This window comes from Lutra lutra, chromosome 11 (assembly GCF_902655055.1).
Source record: "Lutra lutra chromosome 11, mLutLut1.2, whole genome shotgun sequence".
NCBI classification, from domain to species: Eukaryota; Metazoa; Chordata; class Mammalia; order Carnivora; family Mustelidae; genus Lutra; species Lutra lutra.
Genome location: NC_062288.1, coordinates 100,387,263 through 100,405,030, shown reverse-complemented (window position 1 = coordinate 100,405,030; position 17,768 = coordinate 100,387,263). Strand labels below are relative to the sequence as shown.

General features: G+C 38.6%; 1 protein-coding gene and 1 long non-coding RNA gene across 4 annotated transcripts in view; one reads left to right on the top strand and one right to left on the bottom strand.

The window, feature by feature from the left end:
* The window catches only part of CNTNAP2 (contactin associated protein 2), a 1,959,883-nt gene that overhangs the window by 1,198,546 nt on the left and 743,569 nt on the right, over nt 1-17,768 (bottom strand). The window lies entirely within an intron of this gene.
* On the top strand, nt 1,895-3,634 carry LOC125080831 (uncharacterized). Its single transcript, XR_007121506.1, has 3 exons — nt 1,895-1,949; nt 2,339-2,411; nt 3,554-3,634. It is a non-coding gene; the product is annotated as an uncharacterized LOC125080831 (long non-coding RNA).

Genomic DNA, 17,768 nt, shown 5'->3' with positions numbered 1-17,768 from the left:
AAAACACTAACCCAAAAGAGGACAGAAAATCTTTTTTAAAAAAATTACTAATCAAGGGCTGCCTAGTGGCTCAGTCGGTTAAGCATGCAACTCTTAATTTCAGCTAAGGTCATGATCTCAGGGTGGTGAGACAGAGGCCGGCACAGGGCTCCATGAACAGCAGGGAGTCTGCTTAAGATTCTTTCTCTCTCCCCCTCTCCCACCCACAATCCTGCTCTCTCTCCATCTCTTAAAAAAAAAAAGTAGTAATAGTAATAATAATCATTAATCAAGATTTTTTGAATGAACTTTTAACATTAAGTGTTTTGGCCATATATATGTGTGTGTTACACACAGACACACATATTGATGAGCAGGGTGTGTACATTAGTTTTGAATACAATTGGATAATTGGCCAGTGGCATTATTTAGTAGCTTCTTAACACTGTCCAAGGGAAATATTAAATATTTAAAATCTAAACCTCTTATTCCTATTCTCTATTTTAAAGAAAAAAAGGTAAATATTTATGAAAAACTTGTTGACTCTGATGATGGTTAACTTTTTTGAAGACCACTGTTTGAATGGACTAATAAATTAGCTCAAAATACAAGTTAAGAATAATCATAATGGGGAATTTCAAGCATTCTGCAAAAGTACTTTGTTATGTTTAGGTATTTTGCAGATATCTGCCATATCACTACTAATACTGAAAAAAAAAATAATGAACTGGAAATGCAAGTCAATGTCCCATATTCACTGATGGCACTTCACAGAATAATTAAGGAAGCCTGTTGTTTACATTGTCTATTCATAACTATTTTTATCACTCTATGAATTAAATTAATAGTATTCACTCTATTATAACTACATAGAAGTGATTCAAAATAGTGTGAAAGCTTTTGCCTAGAAAAGTGTGTTTTGTGGCAAAAGGTTAATTTCACTATATTCATCCCATTAGAATTCAAAGACAGCTATTTCACTCAGATGCTGAAACACATGAATTGGGACTGTCAAATGCAAATTCCACTAAAATTAAATACCTACTTAAAAAGAATTGCGCTTGCATTTCAAAAGCATCAGATTTAGCTGATGGCATGCAAAATTATCAGAATATAATACTGATTTATAGGACTTCCACTGCCAGGAAACATTGGGGAAATAGGAGAACCAGAGGGATTCAAAAGAAACTTGATCTTTTCATGGAGAAAAAATATTAGGGATAGAAATCTTATAAAAATAAAATTAATGAGATTGTGGCGCTCTTTCAACGAACCACGCCATTGGGAAAGATGAGAAATCCTGGCCATGGAGGACAGCAGCCTCTCTTTCTTCCCATTATTATCCCATCTTTTCAAAAACAGGATGCATTAGCATTCTAAGATGACACCTCCATACAGCCATGTCTAAATCAGAAGCCATTCTTCATGCAAAGAGAGCATGAAGTGGGAAGACGGGACAGAGTGAGAATGAAGGGGAAGAGTGAATCAAAGAAAAGGGGAAAAGTAAGGAAGTGGAGGGAAAAGCAGGCTGAGAAATGGAAAAGAGTAACGGACAGGAAAACCAAGGAGAAAAACAGAACCCACAACGAACAGAACAGCCTATTTGCATGTACTGGTTTCCAACTGCTCATCAATCTTCACGTAATTTGGTAAAAGACAACGACTGTGAAAGGGAATAGCATCCACACCGCCCCTACTCACCGAGGGTATTTATAACGTCAGATACAAATATTCTACCTCACTAATTTTTAAATCATTAACCAGTTCTTGCACTTCATAGAAGGTAATTATATTTCCTTCCCAGCCTGTGTGGCGAGGTAAGAACACGTGTTCTGCAGCAAACTTGTAAAGTGCGCTCTTCACAATCAGTGCTCCCATGAAAACAGCTGTAACAGGCTGAGCAGAAAACAGAGGGCCTGTCTGCCACCGACTGAAGGAGAAAAAGCAACTGAAGCTATTCTGCCATTATGGTAAACCCACATATACTCTGCTTTTTCTTAAAAAAGAAAATTCAAGTATGATACAGAACAGTTTAAAGTTTGTGGGGTATTTACAGGGTGGGAGGATTCATGAATCCATCCATTAATGCATTAAAAAGTCTTGCTTTGGGGCGCCTGGGTGGCTCAGTGGGTTAAGCCGCTGCCTTCGGCTCAGGTCATGATCCCAGGTCCTGGGTTCGAGCCCCACATCGGGCTTTCTGCTCAGCGGGGAGCCTGCTTCCTCCTCTCTGCCTACTTGTGATCTCTCTGTCAAATAAATAAATAAAATCTTTAAAAAAAAAAAAAAGTCTCGCTTTGTGTTAATAATTGCATTTGTTTTGCATTCTGTCTGTGTATTTTGTACTTTCTCTCAAACACAGATTGCAGAATATGCTGAATTTCCTGGGCACAGGATTGGGGGAAATACAGTGGCACTCCCCTACACGTCAGAAGGTAAATACAACTTTGAGTTTAATCATAAGCAAAAACTGAATGTATCATTTCCTTCGGACTCCCACCTCAATTCAATATGATCTTTCAACAGAAAAAAAAAAATTAAAGCCCTTTTTAAGAAAATTTTTCTCTGAAGTGGTTATGAGTATTTGTATAATATCTATTATTAATAATTGCAGACTAGCAGGTGGAAATAGATGGCTGGAGGTCCTCTATTATGATGACTTATCAGTCTATTATTTCAAGTGGGTAATTATCAAATAAAACTATCAATGTGCATGATGGTAGCAGTGCATTTTAATTATCAAGATTTAACAATAAAATGAGATTAAACCATTAGCAACATAATTTTCTTTATCCCTATTTTTTTTCTTTTTGCAACCTCGTCAAAAACCCCGAGATATGTGTAGGTAATAACAAACAGATACATATCAAACATATAAAACTTAAACAAGACCAAAGAATTGGAAATGGGCATTTATTTTCAATTGTTGTTAATCCAAACACAGAGGTAGAGCTGTCTTTTCTTCTCTGGACCTTTTGACATTTACAGCAACACATTCTGCATTTTACTCTGTCATTTGTGATATTGGAAATGAAATGCTGTGTCTGATCAGAAGCATCAAGCATGAAGCCAAGCAGAAGATACATAAGTATCTTATGGTCCATTGCTCACAGTGATTGAGCTAGTGGCATCTAAAAGGGACACAGAGAGGTCTGACATACAACACCATCTCTCCTTCCCAAGCTCACACACATACCAATACACAGGCACATGAAGAAATGGCCTTCTCCATCTGGCAGCTACTAATTGACTAATTGAGCATTAAGGCCTTCAAAGAGTGCTAAACATGGGTAGGATAGAAAAATTCTCCCCCTCTGAACTGACCTAGGATAATTTCTTATAGCTTTGTTAGTGTTAATATCTAAAAAAGTTGGGGGAGGGGTTAGTATCTATGTTAAAATTTGAGAGCATATAATACCATCTCACATTTCATATACTTGAAGCATATATTTTGTTAAATTCTGTCAAAAACGAATATATAGAATATAATAATGTGTTACAGTCCACGCATTTTTAAAATAAAACTGATCTAAAGTAGCTCTAAATTGTGTTTTCATTTTTTCTCTCTCTACACCAGGAGTGAGTAAACAAAAAAGCCATGGGCCATATTCAGCCCATCACCTATTTCCGGATGGCTCATGAGCAAAGAATGAATTTTGCATTTTTAAACGGTGGGAAGAATGAAAAAAATGATATTATATGACAGATGAAAATTAAATGAAACTCAAATTCCAGTGTTCATCAATAAAGATTTACTGGAACACATTCATGCTTACTAGTTTATATAATGCCTACATCTCCTTTCATGCTATGATGACAGAAACAAGTAGTTATAACAGAGATCAAATGTATCCTGAAAATCCTAAAATATTAACTGTCTGTCCTTTTCAAAAAAAAAAATTTGCCAGCTCTTGATTATACCACGTTCATTTACTTCAGCCAAAGTAGAAACAGTACAGTCTCACAGTTTTGGTTTAAACCTTTTTCAGACATAGTCTCTCCAAAAAATTCTTAATAACTTATGAAAACATAACTATTTCCTTGCACTTCCTCCACCTCCAATCTCTTCTGAAAAAAAATTATATTCTAGAGTGCTCTAAGCCAAAACACAATTTATCCAATAAAAAAACTTAAACATCCTTTTAGATTTTAAAAAAGTAGTAAACAATATAAATGAGGAATACAGGATTTTAGTTATATAAGCCACATTAGATTTTTAATGGGCTAGATTTCACACCAACATACATTCATATACAAGTGGCTGAATCCAGTGTGCAATTGCCTTTGATCTGGAAATGGGGAGGATTTACATGAGTGCTTCTCATCTGAAAATGGGTAGATAAGATACATCAATGAAAAGAGTCTACATTTTTATTAGTTTAGCCATATACTCATTTTCTACCATTTTCATCTTTTTTCTATCACAAAATTCATATGAATAAATCAGAAATAGCTCTGAATTCCAATAATTTGTGTATGTCTTATCTCTTCTGGTAAATTACAACTTTGTGAGAATAGGTATAGTCTATTACGTAGACTTGCATTTCCAAATGATCAGTGAATATTCATAAAATGAAAATGACCTCACTGCAGACTTCTCCACCATCCAGAAAGACTGGTCTCTGCCCATCATTATTGGTGTTTCCCTTTCCATACAACTGTACATTCATGGACGACACTTCCTGGCTCCCTTGCATAGACACTGAACCTTGTATTCTCTGCCAAGAGAATGTGAGCAGAGTGACAAATATGATTTCTAACTTTAGGAGCTTAAAACGCCTTCTCTCTTTTTCCAAACTCACTGACTGAATGCAGAGGACCCTGGACTCTACGGCAGGAAAAGACCAAAAGAAGGAAGGAATCTGGACCCTAAATCACCATAAGGAAAGCTACCCTCCAACCAGGACTGTCCCGTGATTGAGAAACAAACTTGTGAAAACCATCGCCATTCACGGATTTGTTAGAGCAGAATGCATTATTCTAACAAAAAATAGTTGCCAACTCTATTTTTATTGCTAAATAAGGAAGATATGCTCAGTCCTTATCCCTATTAACTCTTCCACAGAATGAAGAGTATCCATCACTTGCTTCCTTTTTTTTTTTTTAAAGATTTTATTTATTTGACAGACAGAGATCACAAGTAGGCAGAGAGACAGAAGGAAGCAGGCTCCTTGTCCAGCAAAGAGCCCGATATGGGGCTCGATCCCAGAACTCTGGGAGTCATGACCCGAGCCGAAGGCAGCGGCTTTAACCCACTGAGCCACCCAGGTGCCCCACTTGCTTCCTTTTGAAATTCCTTTTAACTCTGCCTTTTCTTTCTTGATTAGGACCACACTACACAACCAACACCACCATCCCCCACATTCTCTGCTCCCAGGTTTCCCTTGGGTTTTCCTGGCTTCCTTTCATCCCCCTTGGCCCACTCCTCTTCTGTTCCAAAGTTCATATTTCCCAAAATGCTCTTAAGCCCTTTTCCTTCCCAGAGCAAAATCAATCACTTCAAACTTCTGGAAAAAGGCTTACTGTACTGACTAGGACCCTCACTTGGAGGAAGGTGGCTTTTTATGACTTAGGTTAAACTATCTAGAAACACAGAGGAAACATGAAAATATTACACCTTCCTAATGTGACTTAAATGTCACCATTCTCTTCTAAAGTCTTTCTGTAAGGAGGCAGTAATACAAAGATTTCAGCTAACATGGTCATCTTTCTTGGTGTCTTCAATCATGATACACAGTAGATTATACTTTATTTATCCTATGCATAACTGATGGGAACCAGAATTCTTTATCCCTTCAAAAAATGATTATTAAGAACTTATCAGGAGTTAACACTGCTCAAAGTGCTGGAGATACAGGGGTGAAGAGGAGAGTCAATAAGTTTGCTTTCATGGAGCTTATTTTAAGGAACAGACAGAAGATAAAAATATAAAATAATTTAAACAAAGTCTATAAAAACTGTAAATGCGGGGCGCCTGGGTGGCTCAGTGGGTTAAGCCGCTGCCTTCGGCTCAGGTCATGATCTCAGAGTCCTGGGATCGAGCCCCGCATCGGGCTCTCTGCTCGGCAGGGAGCCTGCTTCCTCCTCTCTCTCTGCCTGCCTCTCTGCCTACTTGTGATCTCTCTGTCAAATAAATAAATAAAAAATCTTTAAAAAAAAAAAAAAAACTGTAAATGCAATCATGGGAATTCATGGAATAAAATATAATTATGGGGCAAGGGTAAGTTTGAAAAACAGTAAAACAATCTCTAAGTCATAAAATAATATTTAATGGAACAGAATAGAGAGCCCAGAAATGGACCCTCAACTCTATGGTCAACTCATCTTCGACAAAGCAGGAAAGAATGTCCGATGGAAAAAAGACAGCCTCTTCAATAAATGGTGTTGGGAAAATTGGACAGCCACATGCAGAAAAATGAAATTGGATCATTTCCTTACACCACACACGAAAATAGATTCAAAATGGATGAAGGATCTCAATGTGAGAAAGGAATCCATCAAAATCCTCGAGGAGAACACAGGCAGCAACCTCTTCGACCTCAGCCGCAGCAACATCTTCCTAGGAACATCCCCAAAGGCAAGGGAAGCAAGGGCAAAAATGAACTTTTGGGATTTTATCAAGATCAAAAGCTTTTGCACAGCAAAGGAAACAGTGAACAAAACCAAAAGACAACTGACAGAATGGGAGAAGATATTTGCAAATGACATATCAGATAAAGGGCTAGTGTCCAAAATCTATAAAGAACTTAGCAAACTCAACACCCAAAGAACAAATAATCCAATCAAGAAATGGGCAGAGGACATGAACAGACATTTCTGCAAAGAAGACATCCAGATGGCCAACAGACACATGAAAAAGTGCTCCATATCACTCGGCATCAGGGAAATACAAATCAAAACCACCATGAGATATCACCTCACACCAGTCAGAATGGCTAAAATTAACAAGTCAGGAAATGACAGATGCTGGCGAGGATGCGGAGAAAGGGGAACCCTCCTACACTGTTGGTGGGAATGCAAGCTGGTGCAACCACTCTGGAAAACAGCATGGAGGTTCCTCAAAATGTTAAAAATAGAACTACCTTCTGACCCAGCAATTGCACGACTGGGTATTTACCCTAAAGATACAAACGTAGTGATCCGAAGGGGCACGTGCACCCGAATGTTTATAGCAGCAATGTCTACAATAGCCAAACTACGGAAAGAACCTAGATGTCCATCTACAGACGAATGGATAAAGAAGATGTGGTATATATACACAATGGAATACTATGCAGCCATCAAAAGAAATGAAATCTTGCCATTTGCGACGACGTGGATGGAACTAGAGGGTATCATGCTTAGCGAAATAAGTCAATCGGAGAAAGACAACTATCATATGATCTCCCTGATATGAGGGAGAGGAGATGCAACATGGGGGGTTAAGGGGGTAGGAGAAGAGTAAATGAAACAAGATGGGATTGGGAGGGAGACAAACCATAAGTGACTCTTAATCTCACAAAACAAACTGAGGGTTGATGGGGGGAGGGGGTTGTGAGAGGGGGTGGGGTTATGGATATCGGGGAGGGTATGTGCTAGGGTGAGTGTTGTGAAGTGTGTAAACCTGGCGATTCGCAGACCTGTACCCCTGGGGATAAAAATATATGTTTATAAAGCTGTAAAAAAAAAAAAAAAAAGAAAGAAAGAAAGGATGAATCCCCAAGTTTTGTAGCAACATGGATGGGACTGGAAGAGATTATGCTGAGTGAAATAAATCAAGCAGAGAGAGTCAATTATCATATGGTTTCACTTATTTGTGGAGCATAACAAATAGCATGGAGGACAAGGGGAGATGGAGAGGAGAAGGGAGTTGAGGGAAATTGGAAGGGGAGGTGAACCATGAGAGACTATGGACTCTGAAAAACGATCTGAGAATTTTGAAGGGGTGGGGGGTGGGAGGTTGGGGGCACCAGGTGGTGGGTATTATAGAGGGCACGGATTGCATGGAGCACTGGGTGTGGTGCAAAAATAATGAATACTGTTATGCTGAAAAAAAAAAAAAAAGACATAAAATAATATTTAAATGGTGAAAAGGAGCCAGCCATACAAATATCTGGGAGGGGAGTATTCCAAGAAGAGAAAAACTTAATTATAAAGGAGGCAATAACCCTGGTAAGTCAAAGACTGCCAGTGTGGCAAGAATACATAGTACAAGAAGAGGCCAAAGAAGTAGAGAGGAAACTGGGGTTGAGAAGGAATTGGAATTTTGGATATTCCAAGTACACTGGAGGAAAGGGAGCTGGGAGAATAAAAGACAGGGAGACCTACATGTCTTTACCAACTAATAAAATGGATGCATTTGGAAAAGCCATTTAATTTCTCAGGCTTTTGAATTTACTTTTGCAAAATATGGGGGTTGGAAATGCTGGGCATTAATGTGGACTTAGGAAATCAACAGATCTATAGACCTTTTACAGGTGGTATATCTAAAACACAACTTTAATGAAACTCTGAAACTTCTGAAGGTTATCCTTCCATTTTTTTTTTTACTGTGACAAATTTTTATTCATACTCTTGCTGTAATATTTTAGTATAATTTATCTTTCCCTATCTACTTTCCCAGACAGACCAAAAACTACTTGAAAGGTTGAATCTTTTCTATTAATTTTTGGGTCTTCAGAGATTAGCACCTAATTCTCATTCAATTAGCATATATTTAATGAAACATCAAATTGAGAATTATTTATATAATGGCTATTCTATACAAAGCAAACTGAAAAATCCCCCTTTTTAATTCCTTTTATAAGTGTGTTCCCAAGGGTAAAGTTAGATTTTCACATTGAAAAACTATGAAGACTATGTAGTCTAGCAGCATTACTTTATAGATGAGAAAACTGGTTATCAGGGAATTTCCAAAATGCTCATGTATTTTGTAATACAGACAAGTATAAGAGTATGTTTATGGAGATGGAGAGTTAAAAGACATCTACCCAAACATCAACTGATGGGATCATTCCAGCACTTGGAAACCATATTACTGGGAATGGGACAAGCTTTCCTGGTCTCATCTGAAAGCATCTTTGGCTGGTGATTGTCAGTTTGTGCTTCTCAGTGTGCAGAGTAGCACCACTAAGCTGAAGGTCAGCTCAACTGGCCATGACCTTTGTTTATCGAACATTGGACCACCATCACTGGACCAGCAGAGTGCTGAAACGACGAGCTCCTCCTGTAAGAGATCTGCTCTGATATTGCAAAGACAACTGAATTTTTTTTAAATCAAATTCTCTCACATTTTCAAAGAAGATCCTAAATTCCTTAGCAGAAAGGGCAAAACAGAATTAATAGCTGGTGAACTAAAAAAGGCTTCTACCTACAGTAGACTGCCTGGTCTGTGATATTATTCTATAGAAGAAACTGCAAGAGGAATGGACTTTTTGCTCCACTGCTTGAAGTCTTTTAAGTCCCTTTCTATATTTACTCCTATCTTATCTTTTCAAAAAATTCAATTTCTTTGCACAGTGTTCAATCTCTTTAAAAATATAAAAAAAAGCCCAATGTGTGTGGTACCACACAAATCTTTAAACTGAAGTTTTATTTACTTATCTCTATTCTACATCAACCTACACAATTTGGCAGGACCCCTCATTTGAGCTTCTGAAGATCTGAAACTCTGGCCAGCCCAGAGGCAGTGAAAAGTCTGACATTACAGGTTTCACTTGCTCACCAAAATAAATACGGGAATAAATTAAAAGGTCTAAAAACATAAAATACAGCATCCACGAGAATATTCCACATAAGCTCCCAGTTCTTCCATGCATTTATTTTTAACATTTTTACATGCATTTATTTTTAAAATATCTAATAAAATGGAATACCTAACTTATTCATTCATGGCAGGGATCCCAACTATCAGCTTTGTTTTCAAAGCTGTCTCTATCACCGTTTTTCTTATGCACGGTGCTACTGTTCACATGTGGCAAAATAGACTAACACATCATCGAAGACAGTAAACACTGTTTGAGAGTCATGTCACATATAATCATTTTAATTATATTGTTTTACTCTCTCCTGGACTTGTAACTGTTAGTATTCTCCTACATTTGTATTCCTCCTCTTTTCTACTCATTCTGGATGGTTACTGAAGATATCTCAAAGTCTTTCCTTCCTTCTAACCTTGTGTGTGTGTGTGTGTGTGTGTGTGTGTGTGTGTGTGTAACCCCTAGAAAGATACATAATTAAATTATTATCCTGTACTCATTCCTCACGCAAATTTTACACTGAGTCATAAACAACGGTTCCCTCTTCCCTGGCCTTTGTATTATTTTAAGATTTTATTTTTAAGTAATCTCTACACCCAACATGGGGCTCAACTCACAACTCCGAGATCAGGAGTCACATGCTCCATGGCTTAAGCCTGCCAGGTGCCCCGCCTTTGTGTATTTTTAAAAGTTAATTCATCATTTGGACAAAGAAATCTCCAATGAAGTTGGCACCATATTTTTTCCATTTTTATTTTATTAATCTTTTCAGTGTTCCAAAATTCATTATTTATGCACCACACCCAGGGCTCCATGCCCTCCATAATACCCACTACCAGGCTCACCCAACCCCCCACACTCCTTCCCTCCAAAACCCTCAGTTTGTTTCTCAGAGTCCACAGTCTCTCATGGTTCATCTCCCCCTCTGACTGGAACCATATTTTAAATTGTATTTTAAGGGTTTCTGTTTTCAGATTTTCTGCTGATTCTATCATACCACCTACAAAATTATATATGTATTTCCTAACTCATTCCTATTAGAAATTTGGTATTTGACATGGTACCATACAAAGTAAGGAATTCACTTTAGCGTCTTCTATATAGTCCCCACATCCTTCTCCAATTCTTTTGGTTAAAATATTATTTTTATTTTTCTGCTAGTTACCATATATTCTTTTTTTAATTGATTGGTTGTTGAAAATGTTTTTTTGTTTGTCTGTTTGTTTATTTCTTTTCAGCTTAACAGTATTCATTGTTTTTTGCACCACACCCAGTGCTCCATGCAATACTGCCCTCCCTAATACCCACCACCTGGTTCCCCAAACCTCCCACCCCCGCTCCTTCAAAACCCTCAGGTTGTTTTTCAGAGTCCATAGTCTCTCATGGTTCACCTCCCCTTCCAATAATATTTTTGAACTTCTATTTCTTAATCCTTTTGTTCTCTAAAAAAAAAACGTGGACAATCTAACCAGGAAGACTTAGGATTCCTAATGTGTGCTCTGGCACCTCAAAAGAGTATTCTAGTTTTTCTAAATTACACTTAAGGCATTTCTATAGTGTCTTCATATTGCACTTAGTATCTCCTGACTAAACATAAATGCCAAGGAGAAGTTATATTATACTGCAGACCAGCACCAGCCAAGAGCACTTTCAGTGTCACTTTCAGTGACAAAGGAAATGTCCAATACCCGCACTGCCCGCTGGTAAGGAAACACTGAGAAGGTGCTATTCTTGCTCTCAAACACTGGAGACATGGAAGACAGCCAGATGTAGCCGAGAAAAATGCAAGGTAAGTAGAATGGGTGATATTTCACCTTTCATCACTTATCATCACTTATCTCCTGCTCCCCTTCAGTTGCAAAAAATTCATACGTCTAATTTGAAGTTTATACTAGAGTAATATGTCTTAAACCCCATGTATTTTCCAATGTATTCTTAACTTCACCTCTACATGAAGTGCCTCCATGACAAGAGTACAGGCCTGACATAATACTTGTTAAAGGATCTCCCAAAGTTTTAATGGTTTCCAGTCTGCACTAACAGTCACTGTAATGTTGCAGGGTGAAAAGAGCCTTTAAAAGAGTCACATGTAGTTAGTGGCAAATACTGGACAGTTTTTTATATATAATGATTATGTCAGAGTCTTTTATTCATCAAACAACATTCTGTGAGAGCCCCTGTAGTGTCATAGGCTAGCCTACAATTTCCAGGCCTAAGAGATGATGAAGGAGTGAGAGGTATAATGAAATATACCTGTGTTTCAGTTTTGGCTCTGCCTTTCACTACTTGGGTACTCTTTTTTTTTTTGGTTTGTTTTTTAAGATTTTATTTATTTATTTATTTGACAGAGAGAGACAGCCAGAGAGGGAATGCAAGCAAGGGAAGTGGGAGAGGGAGAAGCAGGCTTCCCATTGAGCAGGGAAACCAATGTGGGGCTCAATCCCAGGACCCTGAGATCATGACCTGAGCCAAAGGCAGATGCTTAATGACTGAGCCACCCAGCAGCCCCTTGGTACTCTTTTGATATTCAATTTCTTTATCTCTAGAACAAGAATGATAATGCTAAATTCGAAAGACTCTAAACGTGGTTTTTGCAAATGAAAACTGCCACAGAGTAGCCGTTCAGCTGATGGTAGCTAATATTATTAAGTTGTTTCTGCATTAATCATAATTACTTTTAAGTTATTAAATAATTTGTTACACATAGGTTTGTAATAAAGATTAAACGAGATGCAGGACACAAACATTTAGCAAGGATGTGACACCACAATACATGGCCAGTAAACATTAACTCGTGCTCAAACACTGCTGTTTACCCAAGCAGTGGCCTTCTGCAAACATGGGCGCTGTCCGCATACTGTGGCCCTTTCACATACATTCCACTAAGTGCTACACTTCCTTCAGGGTGCCTATGCTCCATAGGGTAATTACACACACACACACACACATATATATTCTTCACGTGTGTGTATACATATATATATATATATATATATATATATATATATATATATATATATTTTCTTCAGCTATCATGTTTTGTTTTTCTTCTTTATTTCTGAATTACCTGGAAGCCCCCATAAGATCTAATTCCCACTATTTGGCACATGATAGATTTATGCTGAACTAGATACTGAGTTCAGACACTGCTAAAGCAAGAACACAGAAAAGATTTTTTCTGTTACCATGTGGGTTCTAGTTGCTCCAGGGCTCTATCTCTTCTGCTAAGTAACCGTCCAGCAGCTGCTCCGAGACACACTTGCCTTGGAGTACTGGACGCTTGTGTTTCCCACCCCAACCTTTTGTAAATATTCACTTACACCAGTTAGCAAAGGGGCCTATGAAGCTCTCCTGTGCAGGAATGTGGCTGGGACCGAGGCCTTCGGGGTATAATATAAATTCTATAATTTATACAGACATAAATATTTGCCTGTGGAGTAAGTGGCCCCAAATCAAGGCCAGAAAGCAAGAGAAGATAGTAATGCTGTCTGGACTGTTGAACCAGACTCAACGCAAGGCCTACTTCTGAGCACACGCTGACCACGCGGGTACCATGGACGCTCCCTGGAGGGAGACACCGTGCGGTGTATAAACTTGCATGTAAGCATGTGTGTCTAAGTGGAAAAGCTGTACAGGTGAGAGTGTTAAGCATCTAAGCAACAGATAATCTGTGCACCTGATTAAACACACAAGGAGGAGGAAATTCTCCCTTTAGGGTCCTAGAATACTTTTTCGTGCTCACCTGTGTGCAGGCCGCGCGAAGAGCAGAAAGAGTAAGAGCAAGACGCAGCAATAAGCCGCAGCGGGCGTCTTGCCCAGGACGGTGACATGGATTCCTGCCTCCACCGTGTGCCGCAGCACGAGCAGCTCGTGCACATACCACTGTGGGGCTCTCTGCACAGTGAAACTGCGTCCCCCATAAAAGCGAACACGTACTTCAACTTTTCCAGCAGAAGTCCTGGTACGTGACAGCCAGAGCTGATTCAACAAAATATGTCCCTACTTCTGAACAATCATGGAAATATTTTGAAGGAGCTATCTGGAAGAATGAAACTCTCACCGGTCGAGCAGATACACTGCCATCTGTGTATTCATGCACACGACATGGAGGTGCCCTGATATACCTACTGCCTGTCTGCTTCCTTTTTTTAATGGTTTCTTAATAAAACATCTCTAAACAAAATTTGGGCAAGCACAACATAACGGTTCTCTATAGCTTGTCTTTTATAACTGTCTCTCCTAAATACCTCTAAACACAATGCTCCAGAGGTTAGGGGTTGGCAAATCATGGTCCCCAGACAAAATCCAGCCAGTCACCTGTTTTTGTAAATAACATCTTTTTGGGAACCCAGCCACCAAGTATTTAGTAGGTACTGTCCATGGATCTCTCAGGCCACAATGGCAGAGCTGAACACTGTGGCAGTACTCAGTACTTAGCCATAAAGTCTACAATGTTTGCATCTAGCCCTTTAGAGGAAGAGTTTCAGATCCCTCTTCTACATGAAAAAGATACTTATTTGCTTAAAAATTGAAAACTGGCTCCAAACTATTCCTAAACTCACAGAAAGAAAAATTCTTTTTCAATCAATTTCTAGGTTTAAATTATATCAACACCGAAGAGAAATCAGTGGGTTATCTAAGTATCAGCCAGTCAATACAGTATAAGATGATAAAGTGCTATACCTCATTAACTGATCTGTGCTCGGTATTAAAAAACCACACTCAGTGCACCCCTTTGTTTCATGATTTTACTTTCTTCTATTAAGACATCTGGGAATTAAATTTTAAAAAACCAGAGATCTAAAGACACACCAAAAGAAAGTTTAATTGCATGCTATTCTTTTGCAGAAACAGATACTTCATTTAGTTAAGTGACAAGGATAAAAAATTTTATGTGCTTTAGTAACATTTTGCAGTAAGTTGCACTGTTTTGCAAATGTTCGCTAAGGTTTGGTTCTTGATTGAGATGACAGTATTCAAAATAAAACCACTAAAAAGTTATTTTAATTCAGAAATAGTGGGCTGAGGCTGCGGAGAGAGTTTCCAATTCTGATTTGGATTTCAAATGGAGCCTTAATAAATCAAGATGAGGCTCATGGATTTTCTCATTTACCGCCTCCACTGCTGGCGATCAGAGCAAGAGGACAGCCTGTTGTCGAGAGCTTCGTCCTCAGGATTTTCCAATCTTCCAACAGGCAACCGCTTGACATAAAAAAACAGCCTGTCTCACCTAATACACTGAAATAAATAAACCTGTGTCTCCCTGCTGAAGAAGATGAGCTTTCAGATTGTTTCTTTGCAAATCAGAATCCTACTGTGCCAAACTATTCCGATTTCATAAACTGTACAATATCCAAGGCGGCTCAACTCAGATAGCAATGCTTTAATTGCTCAGTGATGCCTCAGGACAATAGGAAAGAATTTTTTTAAAAATCTAACTAGGAGCACCTGGGTAGCTCAGTGGGTTAAAGCCTCTGCCTTTGGCTCAGGTCACGATCCCAGGGTCCTGGGATCCAGTCCCATGTTGGGCTCTCTGCTCAGCAGGGAGCCTGCTTCCTCCACTCTTTCTGCCTCTCTGCCTACTTGTGACCTCTCTCTCTCTGTCAAATAAATAAAAAATATCTTAAAAATAAAAAAATAAAAATATAAATAAATATTAAGCACCAAATCAGTTTTTCAACAATATGACATTTCATTTGATCTTTGTATTTACCTACTCTGTTTTAACCCTGGCTGAATATATTTAGGCACTGCCTACTGTTTGCAAGAAATCTCAACTGTGTTACTGTTTAAGACACTGCACTTAATTCACGGAAATAAGCTGGTTAAAGGGAATACAGCATTACTCTACTGTAGGATATATTTAAAAAGTGAGGCAAAGAGTACACCATACTACTCAAAATGGAGTATAAAAACACATCTGGGAAACCACAAAGTTAAATGACACTCAGGACATTTTTCTTTCTTCTAACAAAGATTTTCTAAGATGGCTAATTTCATTGCCTTACTCCACAACAGGCACATGCAATTCTGGATAAAGGATTTTTGAACAAGGAAAAGTAAAAGCGAATATATGATTCACAGTCATTTAGATAACCACCAAATTAAAAAATAGGGATAAATATATTTTAGAAATTGCTAGTTGGCTTTTACTTTATCACTTTTTGAGTTCTTTCTTTAGAATTTTTTTTTTCTTTTTCTTTTTTTTTTTTAAGCAGGTTGGGGGGGTTGTGGTGGTGGTGGTGGTTTTGTGTTAGCCAGCTTTTTTATGAAGAATTTCTCATGGATGCCTCTTTGGTGAGTTAGCAAATCCTCTGTACAGCCCATGGCTCCCTCCAACACAGAGCACTCTTCATGCACACACTAACTCTGTTTCTCCTGAAAGCCATCACTAAATGCATATCTCATGCTCACCTTTCTGATTTTAGGAATGTTCCTACCTTCCTTCAAAATATCCCACAGCTCCTAATCTGCGGAGTACAGTTTGGGGAGTGGGCCTGAAATCGTGAACTCCATTATCTGTAAGATGTTTTTAATTAAAAACTATACAGTGTTAACATTCATTTTACTGTAGTCTTTTATCTCTTAGCTCATCTTCATTTTGACCAAAAGCAGCTGACTGCACACTACATTATCGGTAACCTTTAAAACCCTCAAGCCCACATATTCTCTGGCATTGCCTGCTCAGTAAGAAGGAGGTTTTTGGATTCAGATTCAAGCTCAGGTTGACAGGTGCATTTGTAACACTAGAACCTTCAGCAATAACAACAGGATGTGTTAAAGAAAAAGAGGTCTACGAAACATAGACCTATAGTATTCCTTCTTTCATGTGTTCGGTAATTATTTTATGTACTAAAAAAAATCTATTACTGGGGGGGCACTGAACTACGCACTTGGAATACAGAGAAAAAGATATGATGTCACCGTCCTCAAGAATCTCACAAAAGGGGGCACCTGGGTGGCTCAGTGGGTTAAGCCGCTGCCTTCGGCTCGGGTCATGATCTCAGGATCCTGGGATCGAGCCCCACATCGGACTCTCTGCTTGGCAAGCAGCCTGCTTCCTCCTCTCTCTCTCTGCCTGTCTCTCTGCCTACTTATGATCTCTCTCTGTCAAATAAATAAATAAAATCTTAAAAAAAAAAGAATCTCACAAAAGGAGAGTTCATGTTAACAAATTATTTATACTAAGTAATTTTATAAAATATAATAGGAATAGGATGTTTAAAGTTATCTCAACAGGTTATATAAGAACTTCATAACTGTATAATTCATTTTACATTCTGAGCGGTAAGCATTGCCTTTTGCTTGCTTAGGTTTGTTTCTCTGTGATCTAAAACACTCATTACAAACTCTGTCCCTTATTCAGACTCTAATTCCAGGTACCACAGTGATTTCAAGCAACACATTTGCTTGAAAGCCCATTCTTCAAAGAATAATTCATTTTTTTCATTTTCAAAGGATGAGATCATGCTACAACTTCCTAATTTACCATTAGCACCTTGAAGACAGTGTTTTGTGTCATAGGCACATACCTCTTCCCAGTGTCCATGGCTACGCTTGGCATATAAACATTTTCCAATTCAACAACATTAGCTGCCCGTCATCCCACCATTACAACATTTTCTGCATTCCCATTTCTTATTAAAATCTCCCAGGAGAGGGGACACAGGGCATATCACAGAGTATAGTGGAATGGGATATAGGGACAGCAACCGGTGACTGGAGACTGAAGACAACTTTCAAGGTAGAGTTGTAAAGAAAAAAGAAATGTTCCCTCAAAGTGGAAATAGAAAAGTTCCATTGACAACCTCCCCCCATAGTTCTCTTTACTTCTATCTTTATCACTCAACTATAAATAACGGGTGTTTACACCACTCAGTTCACACAGGCAGACACACCACTCTGACAAAGGTAACCAAGGTTCCTACAGGTATGCTAAAGGTCCTGTTCACTGTGGTGTCTACAGAGCTCCTTGGGACTTGGTGGCTGTGCCTGCAGGGGTCACTACTGTCCAAGAACTGACGATGGGGTTCACTGCTCCTGCCAGCAAGGGAA